The 26,902-nt window shown below is 37.8% G+C and overlaps 1 protein-coding gene across 22 annotated transcripts in view; it reads left to right on the top strand.

Moving 5' to 3' along the window:
• The window catches only part of RASGRP1 (RAS guanyl releasing protein 1), a 996,665-nt gene that overhangs the window by 517,554 nt on the left and 452,209 nt on the right, over positions 1-26,902 (top strand). For 2 of the 22 annotated variants that reach the window (XM_068549130.1, XM_068549129.1), the window contains one exon: positions 21,208-21,303. The exons of the other annotated variants lie outside the window; for them this stretch is intronic. The gene's annotated coding sequence lies outside the window, so the exon portion shown is untranslated. The remainder of the gene's footprint in view (positions 1-21,207; positions 21,304-26,902) is intronic. 22 annotated transcript variants of the gene reach the window in all.

Raw genomic sequence — 26,902 nt, 5'->3', positions numbered from 1 at the left:
GAAATAAACTATATGAATAATCAAATACTTTAAGGACTTGACACAAATTATGCCATAAAAGAGTTGTTTGCCGTAGGCTGGATAGTCAGAAAAGTCTTCATTTAGTAGCTTGCTTATGTTTTTTTGTTCGTTTGTTTTTGTTTTTCTGTTGATTCTTTTTTTAATTGAAGTATAGTTGATTTACAATGTTGTATCAGTTTTCTGGTGTACAGCAAAGTGGTTCAGATATATATAGATACATATATAGATATATAGATATAGATATATTCTTTTCCATTATGGTTTATTATGGGATATTGAATATAGTTCCCTGTGCTATATACAGTAGGACCTCGTTATTTATTTATTTTATATATGGTAGTTTGTATCTGCTAATCCCAAATTCCTAATTTATCCTTCCCCCACCCCTTTTCCCCTTTGGTAATCATAAGTTTGTTTTCTATATCTGTGAGTCCGTTTCTGTTTTGTAAATAAGTTCATTTGTATCAAATTTTAGATTCCACATATAAGTGATATCATATGGTATTTGTCTTTCTCTTTCTGGCTTATGATCTGAGCTTTGAAAGAAGTGATATGGGTGACAGGAAAAGGACATTTGAGGTAAGGGGAGCAACAAGGCTTCTGTAGTCTCCAACTCCTCAACTGAGTTTTAAAATAATCCATAGGTTAATTCATCTGGAGCTCCAAGACAATTTACATCTTTTTCTCCGAGGCTTTCCCCTCCCAGCATACATTGTCTTCTTTTCTCATCCCTAATTTTCTCTTCAGTGGTTTGGATAATTATGAGTTCAATGTTCAGGACTATGTTCTTTTTAATTTTATTTTTCCTGAGCCCTGCATGAGCACCAGGCTCTTCATAGGCTGTTGAAATGAGGAAGGCTCTGACCCTCCACTCAGGGAGATACTATACTGGTAAGTGACCTAACAACTCTACAATTATGGCAGATAATGCTCACTCTTACTCAAAATCCACTCTTCCCTGATTTTTTCACTGACCATATGACCACCCAGAAAAAAAGCGACGTTTCCAGTCTCCTTTGAAGATAAGGAGTTCTGGCCAATGAGTGGTAAAAAGAAGAGAAATAACTCTTTCTTAAAAATCCATCTTTAGTTGGTTTCTGCCTCTCACTGGTACAGGACCAGTCTACTTGCCATAAACAATTAGAAAACCAGATAAAATATATTAAACAACTCTTTCAGACATTGAGACAATAGGCAGAGCAGGACTGTGATGACTGAGAAAAGGGGAAGCCTACGATTAGCCTTTCTTTCTGCCTGTAAAAGGTGGCCCAGGGGGAAGATCCCAAGCAGAGCACATGAGAGCTTGCTGAGCTGAAAAGACAGTTGGATTTTGGGGATGCTGAGGCAGTCAGAATCCGTGGGACAGAGTACTGAAGAGGAGTAATCTGAGCAGAGAAACATGCATAAATGTCCCTTTAATTATGCATGTATACAGTGAAATTCCAGAAAAAGCAATTGCTGGGAAAATAACTACTGAGGAGCTATAAGCTGAACAACAACTAGAGCTTGAACAAGGTTGAGAGATATTCAAAAATCCTTCCATCAAGAGCAGAGAAACCTCATTAAACCCGCAGGAAATTCAACAAGAGAACATAGAAGGTCATGGCTTGGTAATATGGCCAAATTAGCCTTGGAGTAAAGGTTACTCTAGACCAACCTCAACAAAGCTTAAAAACAAGTCTTAAAATACAAGCGTTGCCTAACAAGATTAATTCAACACTCTTTAAAGGAAGTAAACATAGGAAACACTCAATATTGTAACATTTATAATATGATATTGATAAAAAATTTCTAGGCAAGAAAAGAAACAGCAAATTGTTGCCACAAAATAGGAGAAAATATAAGCAGAATGAGAAATGACATTGTTGATGAAATTAAAAGAGAACAATTTAAAATCAGCTATTATAAATGTGATCAATAGTTCCTAAAGAACAACATGGTCATAATAAAGAAATAAGTCAATAATAAAAAAGAACTTCTAGAGACGAAAAATACTTCTGAAATAAAATTTTGCTTTATAGACTAATAGCAGATTAATGCTTCAGAAGAAAAGATCAGTGAACATGAAGACACAGCAATAGAAACTATCTAAATTGAAGCATAGAGAGAAAAAAAAGAAGAAAAATTGAAGAGACTCAGTGACCTGTGGGACAACCTCAAACATCTAACATATATGATATTTTTTTCCCAAAAAAGGAGTGGGAAAAAGTGCATAAAATTTTTCTCAGTAAATAATGACAAAAAATTTATAATTTTAATTTCTGATTGTTTGATAATGGTTTGTAGAGCTATAGTTTATTTCTGTATATTGACCTTTATCTTAACTTCTAAACTCACTTATTAGTCCAAAACCTTTTTAAAATAAATTCCAAATGAATTTCTATATAAATGATCGTGTTGTCTGCAAATAAAGACCATTTTTTACTTTCCAATCTGTTTGCCTTTCATTTCTTTTTTTCTTGCTTTATAGCACTGTTGAATAAAAGTGGTGTTAGTGAACATCCTTGCCTTTTTCCTGATTGTAGGGGGAAAGTATTTTCTGACATGATCAAGTATGATGCTAGCTATAGGTTTTTCACAGATGCCCTTTATCAGGTTAAGGAAGTTCCCTTCTCTTCCTAATTTGATAAGAATTTTATTGAAAAGGGTGTTGAATTTTATCAAATAATTTTTAATGTATATTGAGGTGATCTTAGTTTTTTAAAATTTAGTCTGTTAATATGAGCCAGGGTTGAGGTGCTTGAGTACAAAAGAGAAAAAGGGAACTTTCTGGTTGACAGAAAATTTCTAGATCTTGATTGTGTTACTGGTGAGTATTTGTCAAAATTCAGCTAACTGTAAACTTCGGATGCTTTTATTTTCTTGTATGCATATAATACCTCTACAGAGTTTATTTAAAAATATATCTCATATGCATTCTTTTTTTTTTTTTTAATTTATTTATTTTTATTTATTATTTATTTTTGGCTGTGTTGGGTCTTCGTTTCTGTGCGAGGGCCTTCTCTAGTTGCGGCAAGCCGGGGCCACTCTTCATCGCGGTGCGCGGGCCTCTCACTATCGCGGCCTCTCTTGTTGCGGAGCACAGGCTCCAGACGCGCAGGCTCAGCAGTCGTGGCTCACGGGTGCAGTTGTTCTGCAGCATGTGGGATCTTCCCAGACCAGGGCTCGAACCCCTGTCCCCTGCATTGGCAGGCAGACTCTCAACCACTGCGCCACCAGGGAAGCCCTTCATATGCATTCTTTTTCCCTTATTTTGTTGTATCTTTCTCCATCCTATTGCCTAGAATTCATAGATAATGACTGAAGCAATAGCTGCCATCTTATAACATGAGGATGAGAGTCATGCAAGGATGGAGCATGAATTCCTGAGGTGTCTGAGGAGATAAGCTGCCATATCTAGCCCTGCACTGCTCACTGAATTTTTATGAGATAAAAATAAACTTAAAAATTTTAAACCACGGTTATATTTTGGAAAACCTAATTCTATATGCTGTAAGTGAGTAGAATATAGTACTATATAAATTTGATGCAAAACAAGTGCTAAGGACATTCAGTAAAGTTCACGATGAGTTACAAGTTGGATTTCAGTAAAGACTGTTGGAGTGAGAGGGAGGGAATTGCATTTGAAGTGAACCTTAGGAGTGAATATGACTTCAACAGATAAATGGTTTTGTTAAGCTATAAGAAGTCAAGGAAGGTTTCTGAGCAGTGGGATAATAGCATGGAAATTATACTTCTAAAAATTAAATTGTGCCAACCCAGACAGAAGAAGATAAACTCAAGAAAAACAGAAAGTGTGCATGGGAAGAAAGACATTAATTTTAGCTGAAACACAGGATGTACTAAGAGGAGCTGGGGTTGGAATAGAGTAGAATAACAACTTTTAATACTAAACTTGGTGTGAATGTAAATCTTTTAGAAAAGCAAGTGATTATTTCTGACTTAAAGGAAATCAACTTGCCTATGGAATTACTTGGCAATTATGTGTTAGAATGAGGAAGGCATGCGGACAAGAATATAAGATGGAAATCTATTAACATAGTCCAGACAGGAGGAAATAAGGACCAGAATCAGGAAAAATTGTCTGCAATTACTAAATCAAGAAAAGCTGAAGAATGATCACAGTTGGAGGACCCTGAGTAGGGGAGGAGTTAAGACTGGCTTTGAGGACACAAGCCTGAGATGATCACCCAACCGGGGATGATGCAGCAGAGCTAGTGGCATCAGAGGTATAGTTTCTCCACCCAGTCTTGAGCTGTGATATGCCTCTGTGGAGAAACTAGTTTATTTTGTCTATGCTGAAGCATAGAAAGGGAGTGGGGGGTGGGGGTGGGGAGAAAACACACAAAATAATGGAATGAGAGGAGGAAAAGAAAAATCCTATAGTGTTGGATTGAATTAAAGGTATCAAGATATATAGATACAGATATAGATATAAATATTTCCCAGTTTTGTCAGCTGCAAGGAACTAGAGGCAGTAATAATCAAAGAAATGAGCATACCAGCATCTAGATCCCGGCATTTAAACACCATTTCATTTTTCTCTGAAAGGAACTAGTAAATCTTGGAGAAATGCTGATTCTAGCCTTGACTCAGGAGAAGCTTTAGGTGTTATAGAAATTTCTTGTTGTGCCATAAATTAAGGGAATGCTCAAAATCTAAAGGGGCCGTGTCAAAATGACATAGAAACCAGCTTGAAGGTGATTCCTACTGGCCAAATTGGATAATTTTGAGCATCAAAGTGAAAACTGTCATTAATATAACACATTGAATAACAAAATGAATTAATGTCACTTATTATAAGGAAGAACAAATGAATGAGTGAATGAATGTGATGAACAGGAAGGGAAAACCCTCTTTTACAGAAGAATGCCAAGTAATAATGTAGAAGATATGATAGAATGAAAATCTTCATTCTGCATCATTCTTCAGGAAAGAATTATCAACAGATGCTAAATTCATTGGCTAAAAGATTGTCTGGAAGCAAGATTTCACAGTCCCAGAGTATCACTTTTTAATTACACACAGAGAGAGATACCTATTAAAAAAAAAAAACGGGTCTACCAACTTAACCAAGTGATTCAACTTTAGTAAAGGCACAAACGGATTTAATGTGCCTTATTTTAAGAGTTCTAAATTCTAAATGAGAGTACATCATCATCTATGTAGCATTTCTACAAAATGCATTAATCTAAATCTAGTCTTAAGGAAATAACCATATAAATTCAAATTGAGGAGCATTCTGAAAAACAATTGGTTTGGAATCTTCAAAGCAGGAGAGATTGATGAATCTAGGTGAAAGATATATGGGTGTTCACTGAATGAGTCTTGCAACTTTCCTATAAATGGGGGAAAAAAACACAAAATAAATTCTCAAGAAAATAATAATAAAAGATCAATAGGCTCTGAGTTGAATGCCTACAGTATACTCATGTAAAACAAATGCATAATGTTTCATGCAGGCTCAATCCCATCCCACCCCAATTCTAGGGGTGCTTGTTTTCTGGTTTTTACTTGTGTGCCAGGGTAGACAATTTGTTGGATTACTAAACGTCGAGTAAATGAATCTTTAATATAATTAATAAGAAAAATAGCCATGAAGAAAATTAAGAAGCATATATATGTATATATGTAATAAATATTAGTTGCACAGCGAAACAAGATTATGAAATGTCATTGGTAACTAGGGGGTACTGCACAATCTAAATTGTAAAGGACATCCACTATGTTGTGGGCCCCCATAGTCTTAAGAACACCCTTGTTATGGTTAGAGTAACTCCCCCCTTGGTGTCCCTCTTCTCCAAGGTAGAAGCCAGAACTCTCCACTAGATTCCCTTTTAGGAGGGGCACAGCAGGTAGCTTGGGTTCGACCAATCAGACACATCCATGGAAGTCTTTGATTTGTAATTGACCCAAGTAAAGAGTATGCAAAATCCATCTTTCAGTGAGTGTGGCAGAAGAGGCGCCTGCCTTTTGGTGCAAAGAATTAAAACGCTTCTGTCATAGTCAGCAGTATCATCATTGTAGTCTGGAAATTTGGGCTGAATGGCAGAAGCCAATGTCCTGGAGCCCTGTGGGGTATTTTCTCTTAAACGTCTTTGCTGCAAGCAGTTTCTCTGAAAGCAGTTTCGCCACACGACTAATTTTGCAGTAAAAGATAAAAACAAAACAAAACAAATAAAATAGGGACATTTAATAGGACATAATCAAGCAAGAAAAATTAATAAAATTTTATTGTGAAAAATAAAAACACAAAAAACATTGATATTTGAATACATTTAAAATGTGTGTAGATTCATGGTTAGTCTGAGATTTCCCTGGAAGTTCAACGAACAGAGGAGGAATGCTGCTATTTCTTATCAATATATATAATGCATACAACTGATAGTACATATCCAGACATTTAAATGCTCCAGCACGTGCTCAGTCCTTACATTTCACCAAATTATGTAAGCAGATTCTGTCTACATCATGTTCTCCACTATCCAATAGCAAAAACTGTTCACCATTTTCAAGAAAGTTATACTCATCAGGAATGACATAACTATGTCTTTTGGGGAGATAGGAAGAGTTTGATTCTTCTTTTCCCTCTAGCTTCTAATATTGCGTGATAAATTTAAGCAAACTGTCAAACCAAACTGTCAATCAGTTATTTTATCTTTTACGGCAAACTTGCCTTACGGCCAATTAGTTGTGCGACGAAACTGTTTGCGGCAAAGAGTCTTGAGGCTAAAATACCTCGACCCTCGGAGTGCAGCTCTGCGAGTGTGGTCTGGGCTCTCTTTCCAGCCGCAAAGCCTCCATTTGACGCTAGTCGTCTAAGGAAACAGGTGAGCTTCCTAATTTCCTTAACAAATTTATTTTCTGCTTCAAGTAACTAGAATCAATTCTGTTTTCCGGAGAACTCTGTTAGGAATGACGCTCTGACTTTCAGACTTACCGTCTCCCATGGAAATTTAGAATATTCCAGGTTAGAATTCCTTCCACCATTTTCACATCAGCGTGTTTAATCTTATCCCCAATAATTTATATATTGTGAGCAGCGATGACGGGAATTATTTTGTTAAACATTAAAACATGAGAAGTATCATAATGTTCACAGAGTCATTACTTCACTTTTTAGAGATGGGCCAACCTGGTGGTTCTTGGGTTCTGAAAACATTTCCAGATACCTTTCCATGAGTTTGTGAAAACCTCAATCACATGTGGTGATTTTGAGAGATTTTAATTCATATGTTTCTAATTTACATTGATTCAGTTCATTCAGCTGGGTCTCCAAGATGATAAAATAATGCCCAAGAGGGTCGAAGATTGTGTTAATTATTTTTAAAGATTTTTATATATTTATTTATTTTTGTTGGTTGTATATACTTGACTGGAGTACCTCCAATCTCAGAGAGTTAAAATAAGTTCAGTAGTTGGCTTATTTCCCTCTGCGTCATTATCAATTTCATCTGAAACGAGTTGTGGCAGTATGCTTTGTGCTACTTGTTTCCTCTATAGTCTAGTCATTCTTCAGTTTGTCTATAGCTGAAAGGCAGTCTGAGTTCAGAGTGCCTTGGCAGCACTGAAAATGAGGTTGGACTTATCTTTCCTGCTTGAAAGTTTACATGACAGGAAAATGTCAGTGACTTGGGTCCACCCTAATACTAACAGAGTGAAAAATAGTTTTTTCCACCCTACTAGCCCCATTTGCTTTGGATTTAACCTGAGGGACACGGTTATTGATGAGGCCATGGCAGAAAGAGTGCTGAGATCTTTGTAGTTCTTTTCTAAATCCTCGGACTCCGCCATACCAACTGTCTCCAAACCGTCTGCCCCAGTTAAACTCCATTGAACTAAATTGGTTAATCCAATGGACCAATTCACTGGCAGTATTTTATTTCCACTACATAAAATTTACAATCTCCACATTAGTCTCTGGCTATCCCTGGGGACCGTGTGCCCTCCCCACAATAGTTTCTATTCTTGGAAACATTAGAGTGGCTATTTGGGGTGAGATAAAAATTTAGGGTCCAAGTTAACCTCCTGAAAAAAACTTTTTAGAAGCTTTATTTAATTTCAGTGAAAATGTATTGAGCTCTAGTGTGCCCATGGAACTGTGCTAGGCACCCTAATGGACGTCATACACCACTCGCCTTTCCTTCACTGTGATCCAGCCATATTGACTTTGTTTCAGTTCCTAATCTCAGCAAGGTGTTTCTGCCTAAGACCTACATGCATACTGTTCACTCCACCTAACCGCCCCCCTCCATCTTGTCTTTCCCTACAAATAGACCCATGCTGTTCCCAGCTGACTCAGTTTTATCCTTGAGGCCTCAGATTAAATGTACTTCCCTTTAGAGAGGTCTTTTCTCACCACCCAATATAAGTTCTCTCTCCTAGCACCCTCTGCCTTTATAAGATATCATAACTTGTGACTAAATGTTTATTTGATTGTTATATGCATACTTTCTCTCTAAGACTGTAAGCTGTACAAGGGCAATGACCAAGTCTGCTTTGTTAACTGCTGTGTACCCTATGTTTTCGGTTTTAATTTTTTCTATTGAGGTAACATTGATTTATAACATTATGTAAGTTTCATGTGTGCAACATTGTATTTCTACTTCTGTATACCCTGCAGCGGTGCTTACCACAAAAAATTTAGTTTCCATCTGTGGCCATACAGTTAATCCTTTACCAATTTCACCCTCCCCCTCTGATAACCACTACTTTGTTCTCTGTATCTATGTGTTTGTTTTTATTCAGTTTGGCTGTTTATTTATTTTTTGTTTTTGTGTATTTATTTTTTGTTTTTATTAATTTTTTGTATTCCACATATGAGTAAAGTCATACTGGACTTTGAGGGTATTATGCTAAGCGAAATAAATCAGAGAAAGACATATACTCAGGTTTTTAGTGCAGTCTGTCATATGGTCAGTACTCCACGTAAGCCACAGAGAAGTTGCTGTTTCACGTTTTAATCTGATGGACAGCAGGTTTAATTACACATGTTAATAGACTAATAGACAATACTATGCTTATGCCCAAGAGAAGAATCCAATAAAGAAAATACACAGCTATACTTTTCTTTAAGTTGTGATTCCTTTGCTGATTAGTCTAAACAGAAATTTCCTGGCAATCTTTTCAGACATCGTTGTGAACTTGGGCCAAATAATAAAGGTCATAAAACTTTCTCCCACTAAATTAATTTGTGCTTATTTTATATCCACTGCAGAGCAAAAAAAAAAAAAAAAATGAAATGATTGTTCATCATTGGGAAGTAAGAAATTCAATGAGTAACCCGTAATTTTTATACCATTTTATATTAGTTATCTCCCTGGGTGCTTAACCTCTCCATTCCTTGCTATTAACTATACTTAATGGAAGAGAATACTCCTGTGCATGAGCTAAGAGGAAAAAAAAAATGTCAGGCGTGATTCCAGGTTGTTCCAATCATCTGTCCTGTTTGGGTTTGCATTCTTTCAGTCTACTAGTAAAATGTCAAGTACGACTGACTGAATGAAAATGGAAGACATACCTTTCAATTCCATGTTATTGGAAAGTTTTTTTTTTCTTAACATCTTTATTGGCGTATAATTGCTTTACAGTGGTGTGTTAGTTTCTGCTTTATACCATAGTGAATCATCTATACATATACATACGTCCCAATATCTCCTCCCTCTTGCGTCTGCCTCCCACCCTCCCTATCCCACCCCTCTAGGTGGTCACAAAGCCCCGAGCTCATCTCCCTGTGCTATGTGGCTGCTTCCCACTAGTATTGGAAAGTTTTGATGCCAGTTTTAATGAAGCATGGGGATAGAATAGCCAATAAGGGGGAAATCTGGTGTTTCACAGAACTAGGCACTCTGTGTCTTCCTTATTGATCTCTGAAGTCACCTCCTAGTGAAGGAACCCCTTCTACAATGCCTTTTAATTAGCAGTGTCTCTGCCTCAACCCGTCCATTCTGCTGCCTTGTGTGAGATGGGAATTGGGACAATTGGCCAGGCACCTGGGGAGGTAATTCAGAGTGAGAACACTGGAGGTCCTTTATAGATCTATGGTACTGTAGACATTGGGAACACAAGAAAGAACACACAGGATGTCCCATTACCCATTCACTGAAACAGTGTGGAGAAGAGGCTGGAGTCTATCAGGGCTATCTCTTTTGGTCTCCCCATCATCAGAGCTTCAGAATTGGCCCTCCAACTAAGTAATCCCTCACCCCATAGTCAACTCCTCCCCAGCCCCAAAATTTCCCAGCCCCATGCAATACAATCTATTTATTTAGAGAATCCCAATGCTCTACTAAGTGCTGGGCTTTATATTTCCCATTACAAACATGAGTAGAACAGCAATAGTCCTTGCCTTCAGGGAGCTCCTTGCCCTGGAGTAGAGATGAGAGTGGGGGTTGCTGAGAGGACCTGGTCTTATACTGTAATGTATTAAGTGCCATAACAAAAGCCTATACAGTATGCTATGGGAGTACAGAGGAGAAGAGAACAGATTCCCTGTAGACTTTTTTTGAACACTGTCGAACAGTTGTGGCCTTAGTTGCATCTAGCACTCATCAAGTTATTTATTTTCCTACCATGTTAGGGGTTCCCAGGTCCACCCTCAGGTTCTGTAATTCACTGGGAGGATTTACAGGATTCAGCATAGAGTCATATTCAGGGCAAAAATTTATTACAGTGAAAGGATACAAAGCAAAATTGGCAAAGGGAAAAGACACAGTGGGTGAAGTCCATAGAAAACCAAGCACAAGCTTCCAAGGGTCCTCTCCCAGCTAAGTCACATAGGATGTGCTCAATTCCTCCAGCAATGAGTTGTGACAATACATGTGAGATGTTACCTACCAGGGAAGCTGATTGGAGGCTCTAGGGTTTTTACTGGGGAATAGTCACATAGGCACCCTCTGCCTAGCAAGTATGAAAATTTCAGATTCCCGGCATAAAAACAGGTGTTCACCATAGACCAAGTTTGTGTAAATGGTTTAGGCACAGTGAGCCACTATTATCAGTTCTGGCAATTGGGGGAACCCTCTCAAAATCCAATTCCTGGTTGCCAGCCAATGGCCAACCTTACAAGCAGGTCGGTTTATGGACAGCCATCTACATTAACTCATTTCTGCAAGTCTATCCATTTATTTGTTTATACATGTATTTATATATCTTGGAAGAAGAGTGACTTTTGGATTTGTATTCTAGTTTCAATCCATGTTAAATAATACTAGGTTTTCCTTCTTAAATTTTCTAATTTAAATTAATCTAATACCTATTTTCAGTAGCGAGCTGGAGCCAGTGGGTACCTGTTTCCAAGAGCCTATTGTTAACTCACCAGGAATTTTGTGAGCTTGTTGGTAGCTTGAAATGACCTATGGTTGGTGGGAATATTTATTTACACCACAGAAATTGGCAAATGCTACAAATCAGGGCCTACCCCACCTCTTTGGAGAGCTAATTATTAAACATTTACCAGCATGCAGTTGCCTGTTTTTATGTTCCAAGGGAAAAGGTGAGAGAGTAGAAAGAATAAATTTTCACAGCTACCAAGTGAAACCCCTACTCACATTTATTTATCTATTCATTTAATAAATGTGAAATGCGGAAAAAAAGAAGATCAAGGCCTTTGAGGAGCTTCTAGTGGGGGAGACCAAACTTAGCAGGCCAAATTATTCTCACATTAATGTGCCTTTTCCCTCATTCCCAAAGAAGAATGAAAAAGGGAAGTATTTTTCCTTCTACTCAAAGAAGCTTTACCAGTGTCTGAGTTCTCCAATTTTTAATAAATGTGATGCATGGTTTTCTGAAGACTGTTTCCCTCCCCATAGAAAATAAATGACCAGTCTTTTGTTTTGGGAGTCAAGGTCAAAAAAGTGAGGCTGATGTTGGCAGTGGGGATGCAGAACTGGCCTTCCCTTTGGAAGAGGTACTGGTTTTTCTGATCTGGAGGAGAACTGTGTACTTAGGTTGGTAGGGGGCTAGCAGGGAGGCCATCAGCCATGGCATGTACTGAGTGGTCCAGCCCTCTCCCCGCTATCCTATGAAACGTTTTGTACATATGAAGTGCTTTGAGGAGTGGCAGAGGCTCTGAAGGAATGGCACATGGAAGCCAGAGAAGTAACACTGGGACGGGTAGCCTTGGGAGCCAAACTGAAACTCCTTGTACTCTCAGGCAGCAAGGAACAAAGAGTAATGTTTACAGACCTTCCCTGGTGGCGCAGTGGTTAAGAATCCACCTGCCAGTGCAGGGGGACACGGGTTCAAGCCCTGGTCTGGGTAGATCCCACATGCTGCGGAGCAGCTAAGCCCATGTGCCCCAACTACTAAGTCTGTGCTCTAGAGCCCATGAGCCACAACTGCTGAGCCCGTGTGCCACAACTACTGAAGCCCATGCGCCTAGAGCCCGTGCTCTGCAACAAGAGAAGCCACCGCAGCGAGAAGCCCACGCACCGCACTGAAGAGTAGCCCCCACTCGCCTCAACTAGAGAAAGCCCGCGCGCAGCAATGAAGACCCAACACAGCCAAAAAAAAAAGAATAAATAAAATAAATTAATTTTAAAAATATTAAAAAACAAAAAGAGTAATGTTTACAAAGCTCTTATCATGCTCTAGACACTGTTCTAATCACTTTACATGCTTTAACACCTTTAATCCACACAGTAGCCCCATGAGGTGGTACCATTTTATTAAAGAGGAAACTGAGGCACAGGGAGGCTGAGCAACATTGCCATGTAGCTAGGAAGTGTCAGTTTTCCACTTGGTTTGGCCCCAGAAGCCACTGAAAGCACTCAAAGAACCAACAGTTTTTTGGTTACAAGTGCTAGATTTTCTTTCTTTTTTTAAAAAAATTCATTTTATTTATATATTTATTTCCACCTTTTTAATGATGTAATTGACATATAACATTGTGTAAGCTTAAGGTGTACGATGTAATGATTTGACATGTATATATTGCAAAATGATCACCACGATAAGATTAGTTAACTTCCATCGCTTCACATAGTTACAGCTCTTTTTCTTGTGATGAGAACTTTTAAGATTTACCCTCTTAGCAACTTTCAAATATATAATACAGTATTGCTAACTGTAGTCACCATGCTGTACATTACATCCCCAATACTAATTTATCTTATACGTGGAGGTTTGTACCCTTTGACCACCTTCACCCATTTCCCCCACTCCTCACCACTGCCTTTGGCAATCACCAGTCTGCTGTCTGTTTCTATGAGTTTGGTTTTTTTAGTTTCCACATATGTGTGAGATCATACAGTATTTGTCTTTCTGTCTGACTTATTTATTTATTTATTTTTGGCTGCTTTGGGTCTTCGTTGCTGCGCATAGGCTTTCTCTTGTTGTGGCGAGTGGGGGCTCCTCTTCGTTGCGGTGCGTGGGCTTCTCATTGCAGTAGTGTCTCTTGTTGCGGAGCACGAGCTCTAGGCGTGCAGGCTTCAGTAGTTGTGGCACATAGGCTCAGTAGTTGTGGCTTGTGGGCTCTAGAGTGCAGGCTCAGTAGTTGTGGCGCATGGGCTTAGTTGCTCCACGGCATGTGGGATCTTCCCGGACCAGGGCTTGAACCCGTGTCCCCTGCATTGGCAGGCGGATTCTTAACAACTACACCACCAAGGAAGTCCCTGACTTATTTCACTTAGCATAATGCCCTCAAGATTTATCCATGTTGTAAAGGGCAGGATTTCCCTGTTTTGTGACTGAATGATATTCCATCATTTTCTTTAGCCATTCGTCTGTCTATGTACACTTAGTTTGTTTCCATGTATTGTCTGTTGTAAAGAATTGTAAATAATGCTGCAAGAAACATACAAATGAAGATAAGTCTTTGAGATAATGATTTCATTTCCTTCACATACCTACCCAGAAGTAGGATTTCTGGATAATATGGTAGTTCTATTTTTAATTTTTTGAGGAATCTTCATACTGTTTTTCATAGTGGCTGTACCAATTTACATTCCCACCAGCAGTGCACAAGGGTTCCCTTTTCTCTACATCCTAGCCAACACTTGTTATTTGTTGTCTTTTTGATAATAGCCATTCTGACAGGTGTGAGGTGATATCTTATTGTGGTTTTGATTTGCATTTCCCTGATGGTTAGTGATAATGAGCACCTTTTCATGTACCTTTGGCCGTTTGTATGTCTTCTTTGGAAAAATGTTTATTCACATTCTTTGTCTACTCTTTATTTGGATAATTTGGGGGGTTTGCTGTTGAGTTGTATGAGTTCTTTATTTATTTTGGAAATTTACCCCTTACTGGATATGTGGTTTACAAATATTTCCTCCCATTCCATAGGTTTCCTTTTCATTTTGTTGATCATTTCTTTTGCTGTGCAGAAGCTTTTTTAATTTGATGTAATTCTACTTGTTTATTTTTGCTTTTGTCGCTTGTGCTTAGAGTGTCATATTGACAGAATAATTGCCGAGATCAATGTCAGAGCTTTTTCCTTGTATTTTCTTCTAAGAATTTTATGGCTTCAGGTTTTGCACTTAAGTCTTTAATCCATTTCGAGTTTTTCTGTGAGTGGTATAAAATAGGAATTCAGTTTCATTGTTTTGCATGTTAGTATCCAATTTTCCCAGCACATATATTAGACTTTCTTAAAAATGGGCATTAATTATTACTGTCAGGGTATTTCAAGTGCATTTTGCGTTTTTAAGTTGAAAACATACTCGAGGCCTTTCCATAGTTATATGCTCTCTGAAAGGATGAAACACAAAATGCTTCCCCTGTCAGCTTAGTGTGATATAAATATATTTTGAGTCATGGTGAAATTGACCCCTCCCAGAAGGATGCTTACGAGTCTTGCTTTTGGAAATCTCATCATCCCTCTGGGTTTCATTTTTGCCTTGCTTACTCCCCTGTGAGTCTGCTGCAGGCCCTAAACAGAAAAGGCTACTTTTGAGTCGTTGCTCATGCAGTATGCCATTTTAAAGAAAGTTCAGCTTTAGTTACAATAACTGCATTTATTTCATTGCAAAATGTTCTGCCTTGTGCTTTGTCCCTTTCCATACAATTTTTTTCAGAGACTCTCATCTGCCTGAGATTCTAGAGGGAAATGCCATGAGTTCAGAAACATGCTTTAAGAATATATCCTTTAAGAAAACTGCTCCTTGAAAGCGGTCTTCTAAAATATCTTAATACTTCTTGCTCAACTTAGTTCAATGCAAATAAATTGTTCAACTCGGTATAACATTGAGATTACAAAGAAAGAATGTTTGCCTAAAAAATGGTCAAAAATAACATGAAGAAGCATGTTCCTATCATACCTGTTCTTTGCTTCTCTTGTAGCTTTCTTTTCATCTTGTGGCCAAATAAATAAAGTACATGGAACATCGTTAAATAACTATGTCCCCTTTGCCAGAATATTTTCTTAGAATCACCTTCCCTCCTATTCCAGAGTCCTAGCAAAACTCTCATATCGGTGAGCAAATATTCTCTTCTAAACTGGAGTTCTGCTATTTTAGCTCCCACTTGCCAAAGCCAGCATGATTTGAACATTCCTCTTCATCTAATATCAGTCCCCATCAGATAACCATTAAATGAATAGAGGCTGAAGGGTAGGAGGAATGCTAACAATGCAGATAAAGTCCTGATATCTGGCAGCTGAGAATTAATTCGACCAGATTGCAGCCTAGGAGGGTGGCTGTCAAAGGGAGCAAAGGGTGCTGGAGAGGCTTGGCTTTGTGCCTGCAACTTACAGCACCTTCCCCCAGGCCAGCAGCCTGGCATTTCATATCTAAAGTCACCACAGGAGTGAGACAAATTCCACTGTCCTATTTGGCAACTGCTCACCATGGCAAATTAACTCCGTATGACTGTAGGAAAGGAAAATAGTCACGTATTTTCACCCACAGGAATGAACTAAAATAACTCTGAGGGAACCAGTGACCCAACTAAGCATTGAGAAAAAGGGCCAATTGACCTCTTAAGCCATTTCATATACTGGTTTCAGACTCAGACTTCCAGAGCCTACTAAGTCTGGTAATGCAAGAGGCAGAGCACTTTGCCACTGAATATTTTGAAGCAGTCACAACCTATTGCCTGTTTCTAGGTTGGCAAGAGAATACACAGCAGAGCCTCAGGGTATTTGAGTTCTAATCTTACCCCTCTGCTCCACTGCTGATCTATCTGAATAGGCTGCTTTTTGATTAGAATTTACCTTCATCATCAGCAAGAACCCACTATTTTGAGCATCTGAGCCTTGAAGCCAAGCTCTGCTCAGTGTGGGTATTCTGTCTTCTCCACTAGTGACTTTAGGCAGAGGAACACTTAGTGTATTCCTGACTTTGACCAGTAGATGGAAGCATTTTTGACTGTGTGACACCTCTAGGTTCCCAGTCCTGAAAAAGAAGTATCTTGATTTCCAGGAAAAGCCAATAAGTTGAGTCACCAGACTCATTGTCTGACGTAGTTTCTTATTTGTGTATGGAATGTCTTTCCAGATAAAAAGAAGTATAAATATTTTAGAATAATCAGGGAAGAAATTAGGAAACATTCAGAGTTTACTTTCAATAGCTGCAACCACCTAGTTCTCTTAAATCCCTCACATTCTTTTAATTAAGAAAAGCAAAATGAAGATCATGGTTTATAACAATCTATAGTTTAGAATCAATACAGTTCTCCTTAAATCCAAAGTGATTTATAAATACTCCATCTTTAACCAAAGGCCGTTAAGAGAGGATTTAACATAGTTATTCTGCCCAGATGGCTGAGAAACTGGGTTCTAAAGCAAACTGTCTTTCCACTGAGACCTTATTACTTATTATAGTATCTCCTTTACCTATGTTTCTTAAGGTTGGCAGATTTCAGTTTAGAAACCATAGGATATTTTTGAGAGAAATGTCAAGGAGATTGTAGGTTATTACTAATCATTGGCAGTCACTCAAATATGGGGCAGTTACATGTCTTGACATAGTTGATAATTGGATTGATATTAAGGCTGAAATTTAATCACTCTCTTACTCTCTGCTTTCTGAAGCTGAAATTCAAGGCATGTTCAAATAAAGCCTTGAAATACTTCTCTGCCACTGGGGGAAAAAAAAAAATGTACAACCCATTCTTTGAATTATACCAGAAGGAAGACTGGCAGCCCTTGATGGTATTATATGTCTTTTACTAGGGCATTCCCCAATAAAAGTTCTACCGTTCTGTGATAGTTGAAGGTATCCCATGGACACCTTGGGGATTCTGCATAAGGAACAAGTTAGAAACTTTGCTGATATACCCATATACCCACCTAAATGTGTTCTTTTCAAACTAGGATACACACACACACACATATATATATATGTGTGTGTGTGTGTATATATATATATATATATATATATATATATAAAACACATATACACACTTATACATAAATATACAAATATATGTATAATATACATATAATTTACATAAATAATATTTATATATATTTATAGTTTACATATGTAATCATACAAACGTACCCAGAATGAAATACTACACAACCACACAAAAGAGCATGTATAAGGCAAATACGTATTTATTCATTTATCCTAGAGCTGGCCCCAGGTAACTGCCTTGACCTTGAAATGAAGAGTTATATGACACATAAGAGAAACTACAGTATTATTTCTATCTGGTCACTGATTTTCTTTTCCACTTGCTACTGATTTCACTTTTTTTATTTCAAAGACAAACTTTTTGAAGGAGATACGTAACTCGATTTCTCTTTCCTTACTTCTCACTCCTTCAACTTACAGAAATCTACTTCTTTCCTTTCATACCCTGAGATTTCTTTCATAAAGGTGACCAGAGACCCAGTCATCTCTAAATCTAATGGAGACTTTTCAGTGATTAGTTCCATCTCCTAGCAGCATTGAACTGATTTGAACATTCTTCCTTTTTCATCAAAACAGCCTCTTGCGTTGGCCTCTGTAGAGCACATTCTCCTGGTCTTCCTTATGCCATTTCCCCATATCTCAGAATTAGATCTTTGGTCTTCTACTCTTCTCACTGTGCACTGTCTTCCTAGGCCATTTCATCCACATCTGTAGATCCACTTACCACCTATATGCTGATTTCTCATTTACACCTATACCTCAAACCCAGATATGTCTCCTATATATAGACAAATAAATAAAACTGTGTACTACAGTGTTTTCCAAACTGGAAATTAGTGGGTTTGAAATCAGTTGACTGAATAGAGACCAGCATGTTAAAAATGAAATATGGAATAGAATAGAGAATATCAGAGTACTTCAAATTTATATTGAATAATTATATTTCATGAAACTTTTTTCATTTGTGTGGGAGCATGGGATTATGATGTTAAACATATTTCTTTATCTGGGCTATGGTCAAAACATTGGAAAGACACTGGTCCACTGGATGTTCCCACATAGATGTTTCAAAGTTAATTCCTACAACACATGTTCAAAGATGAATTCCTTCCATAGCTAACATTATACTCAATGGTGAAAAGCTGAAAACATTTCCTCTAAGATCAAGAACAAAACAAGGATGCCCACTCTTGCCACTTTTATTCAACATGATATTGGAAGTCCTAGCCACAGCAGTCAGACAAGAAAAAGAAATAAAAGGAATCCAAATCGGAAAGGAAGAAGTAAAACTGTCACTGTTTGCAGATGACATGATACTATACATAGAAAATCCTAAAGACACCACCAGAACACTACTAGAGCTCATCAATGAATTTGATAAAGTTGCAGGATACAAAATTATATGTAGAAATCTTTTGCATTTCTATACACTAACAATGAACTATCAGAAAGAGAAATTAAGGAAACAGTTCTATTAATAGTCATATCAAAAAGAATAAAATACCTAGGAATAAACCTACCTAAGGAGGTAAAAGACCTGTACTTGGAAAACTGTAAGACACTGTGAAAGAAATTGAAGATGACAGAAACAGGTCGAAAGATATACTGTGTTCATGGATTGTAAGAATTAATATTGTTAAAATGACCATACTACCCAAGGCAGTCTACAGATTCAATGCAATCTCTTATCAAAATACCAAAGACATTTTTCACAGAATTAGAACAAATAATCTTAAAATTTGTATGAAAACACAAAAGACCCTGAATAGCCAAACTAATTTTGAGAAGGAAGAACAGAGCTGGAGGAGTCACGCTCCCTGACTTCAGACTAACTAATCAAAACAGCATGGTACTGGCACAAAAACAGTAATCAAAACGGCATGGTACTGGCACAAAAACAGATTCATAGATCAATGGAACAGAATAGAGAGCCCATAAATAAACTCATGCACTTATGGTCAATTATTCTATGACAAAGGAGGCAAGAATAAATGATGGGGAGAAAACAGTCTCTTCAGTAAGTGGTGCTGGGAAAACTGGACAGCTACATGGAAAAGAATGAAATTAGAACATTCCCTAACACCATATATGAAAATAAAACGGATTAAAGACCTAAATGTGAGACTGGAAACCATAAAACTCCTAGAAGAAAACAGTCAGGACACTCTTTGACGTAAATTGTAGCAATTGTTTAGATATGTCTCCTAAAGCAAAGGAAATAAAAGCAAAAGTAAACAAATGGGACTTATTTAGACTTAAAAGCTTTTACACAGGGCTTCCCTGGTGGCGCAGTGGTTGGGAATCCGCCTGCCAGTGCAGGGGGCATGGGTTCGAGCCCAGGTCCAGGAGGATCCCGCGTGCCGCGGAGCAGCTGGGCCCGCGTGCTGCAGCTACTGAGCCTGCATGCCTGGAGCCCATGCTCCGCGGCAGGAGAGGCCACCTCAATGAGAAGCCCGCGCACCGCAACGAAGACCCAATGCAGCCAAAAGTAAATAAATAAATAAATAAAAATACACATTGGGAAAAAAAAAAAAAAAAAAAAAAGCTTTTACACAGCAAAGGAAACCATCAACAAAATGCAAAGACAACCTACTAAATGGGAGAAGATATTTGCAAATGATGATATCAATGATAAGGGGTTGATATCCAAAATATATAAACAGCTCATACAACTGAACATCAAAAAAGCAAATAACCAGATTAAAAAATGGGCAGAAGACCTGAATAGACATTTTTCCCAAGAAGACATACAGATGGCTAACAGGCACATGAAAAGATGCTCAACATCATTAATCATTAGAGAAATGCAAATTAAAACCACAATGAGATGTGGTTTTAATCACAATGATTTTTGACACACCTGTCAAAATGGCTGTCATCAAAAAGAAGACAAATATTAACAACAAATGTCAGGATGTGGAGGAAAGGGAACCCTCATAAACCGTTGGTGTGAAGGTAAATTGGTGCAGCCACTGTGGAAAATATTATGGTGGTTTCTCAAAAAACTAAAAAACAGAGATAACATATGACCCAGCATTTCCACTCCTGGGTATGTATCCCAAAAAAACTAAAAACACTAATTCGAAAAGATACAGCCCAGTGTTCATAACAGAATTATTTACAATTGCCAAGATATGGAAGCAACCTAAGTGCCCATCAACAGATGAATGGATAAAGAAGATGCTATATATACATAAATACATATACAACACACAAATACATATATATATACACACACATACATACATACAGTGGAATACTAGTAAGCCATAACCAAGAATGAGATTTTGCCATTTTCAACAACATGGATGGTCGTGGAAAGTATTGTGCTAAGTGAAATAAGTCAGACAGAGAGAGCCAAATACGGTATTATATCACTTATATGAGGAATCTAAAAAATAAAACAACAAAAAGGAAACAGACTCAAGATATAGAGAACAAACTAGTCATTACCAGTGGGGAGAGGTAAGGGAGAAGGGGCAATATAGGGGTAGGGGATTAAGAGATACAAACTATTATGTATAAAATAAATAAGCTACAAGGATATGTTGTACAACACAAGGAGTATAGCCAATATTTTATAACTATAAAAAGGATATAACCTTTAAAAATTGTGAATCACTATGTTGTACACCTGTAACTTACATAATATTGTACATCAGCTATCTCAGATAAATAAGTAAATCCTCATTTTTAACCCCAAATCTGTTTCTATTGTAGAAAGTCCTATTTCTAGTCCACTGGTCAGTTACCTACATCACAACCTGCAAGTTGCCTTGCAGTCAGCTTCTTCTTTACTCTCACAGACAGTCACAACAAATACCGCAAATTTGGCTTACTAATGTGTTTACAACCCAACACTTTTCTCCATCTCCATTTCCACCAGGTCAGATCAGACTACCACAGTCTTTCTTGTGGACCATGGCAGTTACCTCTAATTGGATGAATACATGAGTAATGAATGATCACTAAACAGTAAGAGGTAAATATATAAAATTACTAAAATATAAAAGGTTGAAATAAATTCACAGATGGTATACCTTTAGCAGACTGCCCAGGAATTTGGGTAACACAATGAGTGTTTTCAGACTGGTATCAACCAACACCAGTTCCTGGATTTTATAGTCAAAGAAATATAGAAAAAATTATTGACCATTTCGACTATGGAGCAGGCCTAAAATGGTTTAAGTTCATATGAAGATAAGAATCCATAGCTACCCAAATCCTGATCATCTGTAGCAGCCAGGAGAGCTGCTCCCTAAAAGGTTAGCAGGGACTTGGGAAAATGCTAATGATGCTGGTCCCTGTTGCTTTAGCAGCACTGAAATTCATGTTTACCTCTCCTCATGAGTTACTTTCTAGGGCTAAGTCTTATCTAAATAATGCCAAACATTTATCAGAGTACATACAATATAGGGCGTCTTACTTTCCACCGTCATACTTACACAGGTAGTTAATGGACTGAGACCAGATTTTATATCCATTAAGCTAATGAGTGAAAATCTTGACTCAGACTCCAAACTAAACTGAGCTATTTTGTTTCTGCTGCCCCCCCCACCATAATGCCAGATTTTAATTTATGGAATAGTAAACATATTCTTATTAGGAGGAAAATGGAGAATGGTTTGCTAACAGTAATGAGGAGTAATATCTGATTGAATTCATATGTGGATCCGATATGTGATCCAACCTAAGGATCAAGGCAGTGGAACACTCTACTTAGCCCAGGCATACCAGAGTCTAACCAGCTAAACCTGGTGAAGGCAATCCAGCGTTCCCATTTGTGGTTGCCCAACAAAAATTCTCATTCAACCTGGCAAGAGTTTGTGTTATTTCTGAAGACAGCTGACCTTCCTGACCTAAACCACAGAGTAAATAAAATAATATCTGATAAATACATAGGCTTCCATAGGATTTTTTCACTGAAGGCTGCAGGTTTCTTGTCAATTTCTGTTAATAATTTGTTTACATTTGTGGAATGGAGAAAATCTACAGCTCCCCTCCGGAGGTTATTCAAGATGATTGACTCATAAAATACCCAGCTTCTGTGCCACACAGCCGACTGTTCCTGAGGCACTTTTACTGGAGAAGGTGGGAGCCTTGGCTGTTATCAGCGTGGAAGACACTGCTCTTCTCTTTCTGGGAGTGGGCTGCTTTCAGAGCCTGTCCATCTCCAGGACAGACAGAAAGGCTTTGTGAGCAGGAAGTGAAGCTGGAGCCACAAAAGCATGAAGCCTGTGGAGGCAGGCGTCGTGGGCTCCGGACGTCTGCAGAAGAAGTTGAAAATGAGCCAATGTGTGAAGAATTGGGAGGCGTTCTGAAGCCCTCTCAAGACATCAAAAGCCAAGTATCACAAGAAAAGGAATAAAGAAATAAAAGCTGCCATTTTTATAGCCTTCTCAGGATTACTACCAATTGCATTTAACCTGAAAATATTTCATTGGATTAATGTTATTCATAACTACAAAAATAAAGAAGACATGTTTTGAAAAACAAAATAAATGTAAAAAAGAAAAGTAAACCTTTTGAGGAAGGAAACCTTTGATAATGAATATTTTAGAATTATATCAACCTGTTTGACAATGTCTTTTGCCTGACTAGATCTGACAGTAAATCCCAGGAACCTTCAGACTGTCACATGTGAAGTTCATCTTCAGGTTGTGCATCACGCCTGAAGATCAGACAGGACAGACAAATTACCCAGAGCAGCAGAGGTGCATTTCTTCCTAAGAGTTGTACAATGTTGAGATGTATGTAAATGTGGAAATCAAAAAGTGGTCCTAGTCAGGATTTAGAGGGCTAATATATCAACAAAGATTTTGGAAAAGCAGTTTCAGGTGACAGGATTTCAAAAGTCAGGGTAAAAATGGAATCTTTTCGACTCTTTCAAAACCTCCCAAAGTGTCTGTCACTTTCCTGTTTGTGCAAAATGTTGAAAATTTTAAATTTCCATTAAAAGGATTTTTAAAACATTTATGTTTCATGATATGGAGCTGCACAGCTCAGTATGGTAGCCACTGGCCATGTGTGGCTATTTGAATTCATCAAAATTAATAAAGTTGAAAAATTATGTACTTCAGTTGCACTAGCCACATATAGATGCTCTATGACTACTAGCTACCATATTGCATGGCAATGCAGTGTGGCTAGTAGCTACCATATTGGATGGCACAGACATAAAACATTTCCAACACTGCAGAGAGTTCTATTGAACAGCACTGAACTAAAGCAACTTGTCTTGGTGTCTAATACAGGTCACTAGGTCCAGGTTCTTAATAGAGGGTAGTGTACAGGGAGTTCTGAGTTAAGGTTTTCTTTCCTTCCATTTTTTACTATCAGTCACTAAGAGGAGGCTCTGGGATCTAGGAGTTTCCCAAACTAATTTAGACATCAAACTTTTGTTTGTCGACGAACTTCCAGGGCATTGTTTCATGGAGCAAACTTTGGGAAATGTGGATCTGTAGAATAAGAAGTTTGATATCATGGACTATGCCTTACTCATCTCTCTCTCCCCCTTCTGTGTGCAGAATAATACCTCACATATAGTAGGTAAGTACTGTTGGCTTAACAGTCAGGTGCTAAGGCTAGGTGAAGGAGAAAGTGATAAACAGATACAGGATAAGAATCATCTAGTTTTCAGGCTCCCAAACCAGTTTTATTCTCTACTGGGGCCACCAAGTAAGGTAAAACCACCACTCTTCTATACTCTAGCACACAGAGCTTTTTAATTTCTACATTTGGATTCACATCTCTGATATACGCCATTTCACATTTTCATGGTTTGAGAAAGCAGGAAATGTTCTTAAACGTATATTTTCCTGAATTATTATTTAACTTCCTAAATTAAGTTTGATTGGAATTTGCTTAGAACTCCAATCTTTCTCACTGCACTGGAAAGAAAGATGTCTACAGGTTCCAAAACTCCTCTGTCTTCATAGTATTGCAGTTTGGGCAAGTTCTAATGAAAATTTGATGCTTTAAAAACGACTTAAATTTTCCTTTTAGTGACATATCTTACCAAAAGCTGGCTGGAGCCTGGGAGGCAAGAGAATATCTTTTCCAAGGAAAACCACAGATCCTTCTTTCAAAAAGCTCTTCAACGTACTATAGTTTATTTTTCTTATAACTGAGCCCTTCTTGAAATCCCGGTGCCTTCGTTGTTGTCCTAACTCTAAAACAGGATGAATACTCTCAGACCCTAGTGGGAGGGTAGAAAGAAAATGATGGTGAGAGGAAATTGCCTTGATCTCCACAGAAGCCAGGTACTAAGCAAGCTCTCCACAGCCTTCCTGTCCTTAGTCTTTGCTCTTCTCTCCTTTGCCCAGATGTCTTCCTCTTTTACATGCAAAGACCCATCTCCTCCAGGAAGCTTTATATCCCCCCTTCTTCTGAATGCCTGTGATGGTCACCACTGGAGCTCCCACTTGGCGTGGCCCTTGGTCTTCCTACTGAAGTGGGTACTTCTGTGCCATGTTCTGTCTCCCAGATGAGCTGAATGGCTCTTTAGAACAGAGATCAAGATTTAGTGACCTCTTTGTTTCTTGAGCACTTAGCACAATATCATGCAAGGACCAGTTGTTCAATAAATGATGATGGTAAAAGCACCCTCACATACTGCTTAGAGTAGATAAGTTGTATCCAACCATAAAATTTACATTTAAAATTGTCTAATTTAGAATTTGTGGTAATACGTATAACATAAAAGAGTTTGACAAATTAAAGAATTGCAAAAATATATTTTTCATAAATTTAACCTACATTAAAAAATCATTTTAAGCTCTTTAGAGACACTTAGTCACATAACAACCATTGTGATAATGCAGAAGGTAGATAAACTGAATTTACCTCTTTTTTTTTCTTGATAGTATTTCTTTATTGAGAGGTACTTCACGTAACATAAAAGTCACCATTTTTAAGTGTACACATCAGTGGATTTTAGTATAATCACTGTGTTGTGCAACCGCCAGCACTATCTGATTCCGGAATTTTTCCATTTTCCCAAAAAGAAACTCCACACTCATTAGCAGTTAGCCCCAATGTCCCCTAGAAGCCACTAATCTACTTTATAGATTTGCCTACATGACTTTTCATGTAGGTGGAATCATACAATAGTGTCCTTTCATGTCTGGCTTCTTTCACTTAACATGTTCTCAAGGTTCATCCTTGTTATAGTGTATATCAGTACTTTGTTTTTATAGATGAATACTATTCCTTTGTATGGATATGCCCCATTTTGTTTATTCATCATCTGATGGACACTTGGGTTGTTTATATTTTTAGGCTGTTATGACTAATGCTGCTCCAAAAAATTTTGTCCAAGTTTGTGTATGGACATTTTTTTTTTTTTTTGTTCTCTTGGGTATATACCTGGGAGTGGAATTGCCCTGTTCACTTTTTCTTACTCTTCATATAAATCTTTGAAATCATACATTTTTATATCATTTTTATGTACTCACTAAAAGAGATCCCTGAGCGATTTCTCTTTGCTAGAATGTTGCAAGCCAAGTGATTTTTTTCTGAGAAAGCATTTCTTTAGAAACAGAGTCATAGATACAGAGAACAAACAGGTTGCCAGAGGGGAGGGGATGAGAGGAAGAAAGAAATTGGTGAGGGAGATTAAGAGGGTCAAGTTGCAAAATAGTGAGTCATGGGTATGAAATGTACAGTGTTGGAATAGAGTCAGTCAATAACTATGTGATATCGTTGTGTGGTGACAGATCATAACTAGACTTATTGTGGTGATCATTTTGAAATGCACAGAAATATCGAATCACTATATTGTGTAACAGGAACTAACGTAGTGTTGTAGGTCAGTTATACTTTAAAAACAAACAAACAAACTCATAGAAAAAGAAATCAGATTTGTGATTACCAAAGGTGGGGAGTGGCAGAGGGGCTTGTATGAAGGTAGTCACAAGGTGCAGACTTCTAGTTATAAGAAAAATAAGTACTAGAGATGTAATTTACAACATGATAAATATAATTAACACTACTCTATGTTATATATCAAAGTTATTAAGAGAGTAAATCCTGAGAGTTCTCATCACAAGGAAAAAGTTTTTTTCTATTTCTTTAATTTTGTGTCTATATGAGTTGATGGATGTTCATTAAACTCATTGTGATAATCATTTCATGATGTATGTAAGTCAAATCACTATGCTGTACACCTTAAACTTACACAGTGCTGTATGTCAATTGTATCTCAATAAAACTGGAAGGAAAAAAAGATTCTAATTCAGAATTGTTTCTCCACAAAGACTTCACTTAGTTTCTTGACTCTGCTATAGGGTAGCTTGAGAGGACCTAGCCTCCCAGCCTCCCAACACAGCAGGCCTCCTCAGATAAATATGTCGTCTGGTTCTACAAAGACAGGTTAGGACAGGTCCCCTAGGCAACCTCCAACCAGATGACTGACCCTGACTTCTTCCTAATAGAAAATCTGGAGCCACCACTGCTCTCATCCCATCTTTCTTAGATTCCTCTGCTTCTTGAATCACTGGAGCTATTTGACTAAGTGGCTGGAAAAATAAACACCAGTCCATCATTTGGCACAGTCTTTATAGGAACATTGTTTTGTGATG

Source organism: Eschrichtius robustus, chromosome 1 (genome assembly GCF_028021215.1).
Source record: "Eschrichtius robustus isolate mEscRob2 chromosome 1, mEscRob2.pri, whole genome shotgun sequence".
Taxonomy (NCBI): Eukaryota; Metazoa; Chordata; class Mammalia; order Artiodactyla; family Eschrichtiidae; genus Eschrichtius; species Eschrichtius robustus.
This window is presented reverse-complemented; position numbering and strand designations above follow the sequence as displayed.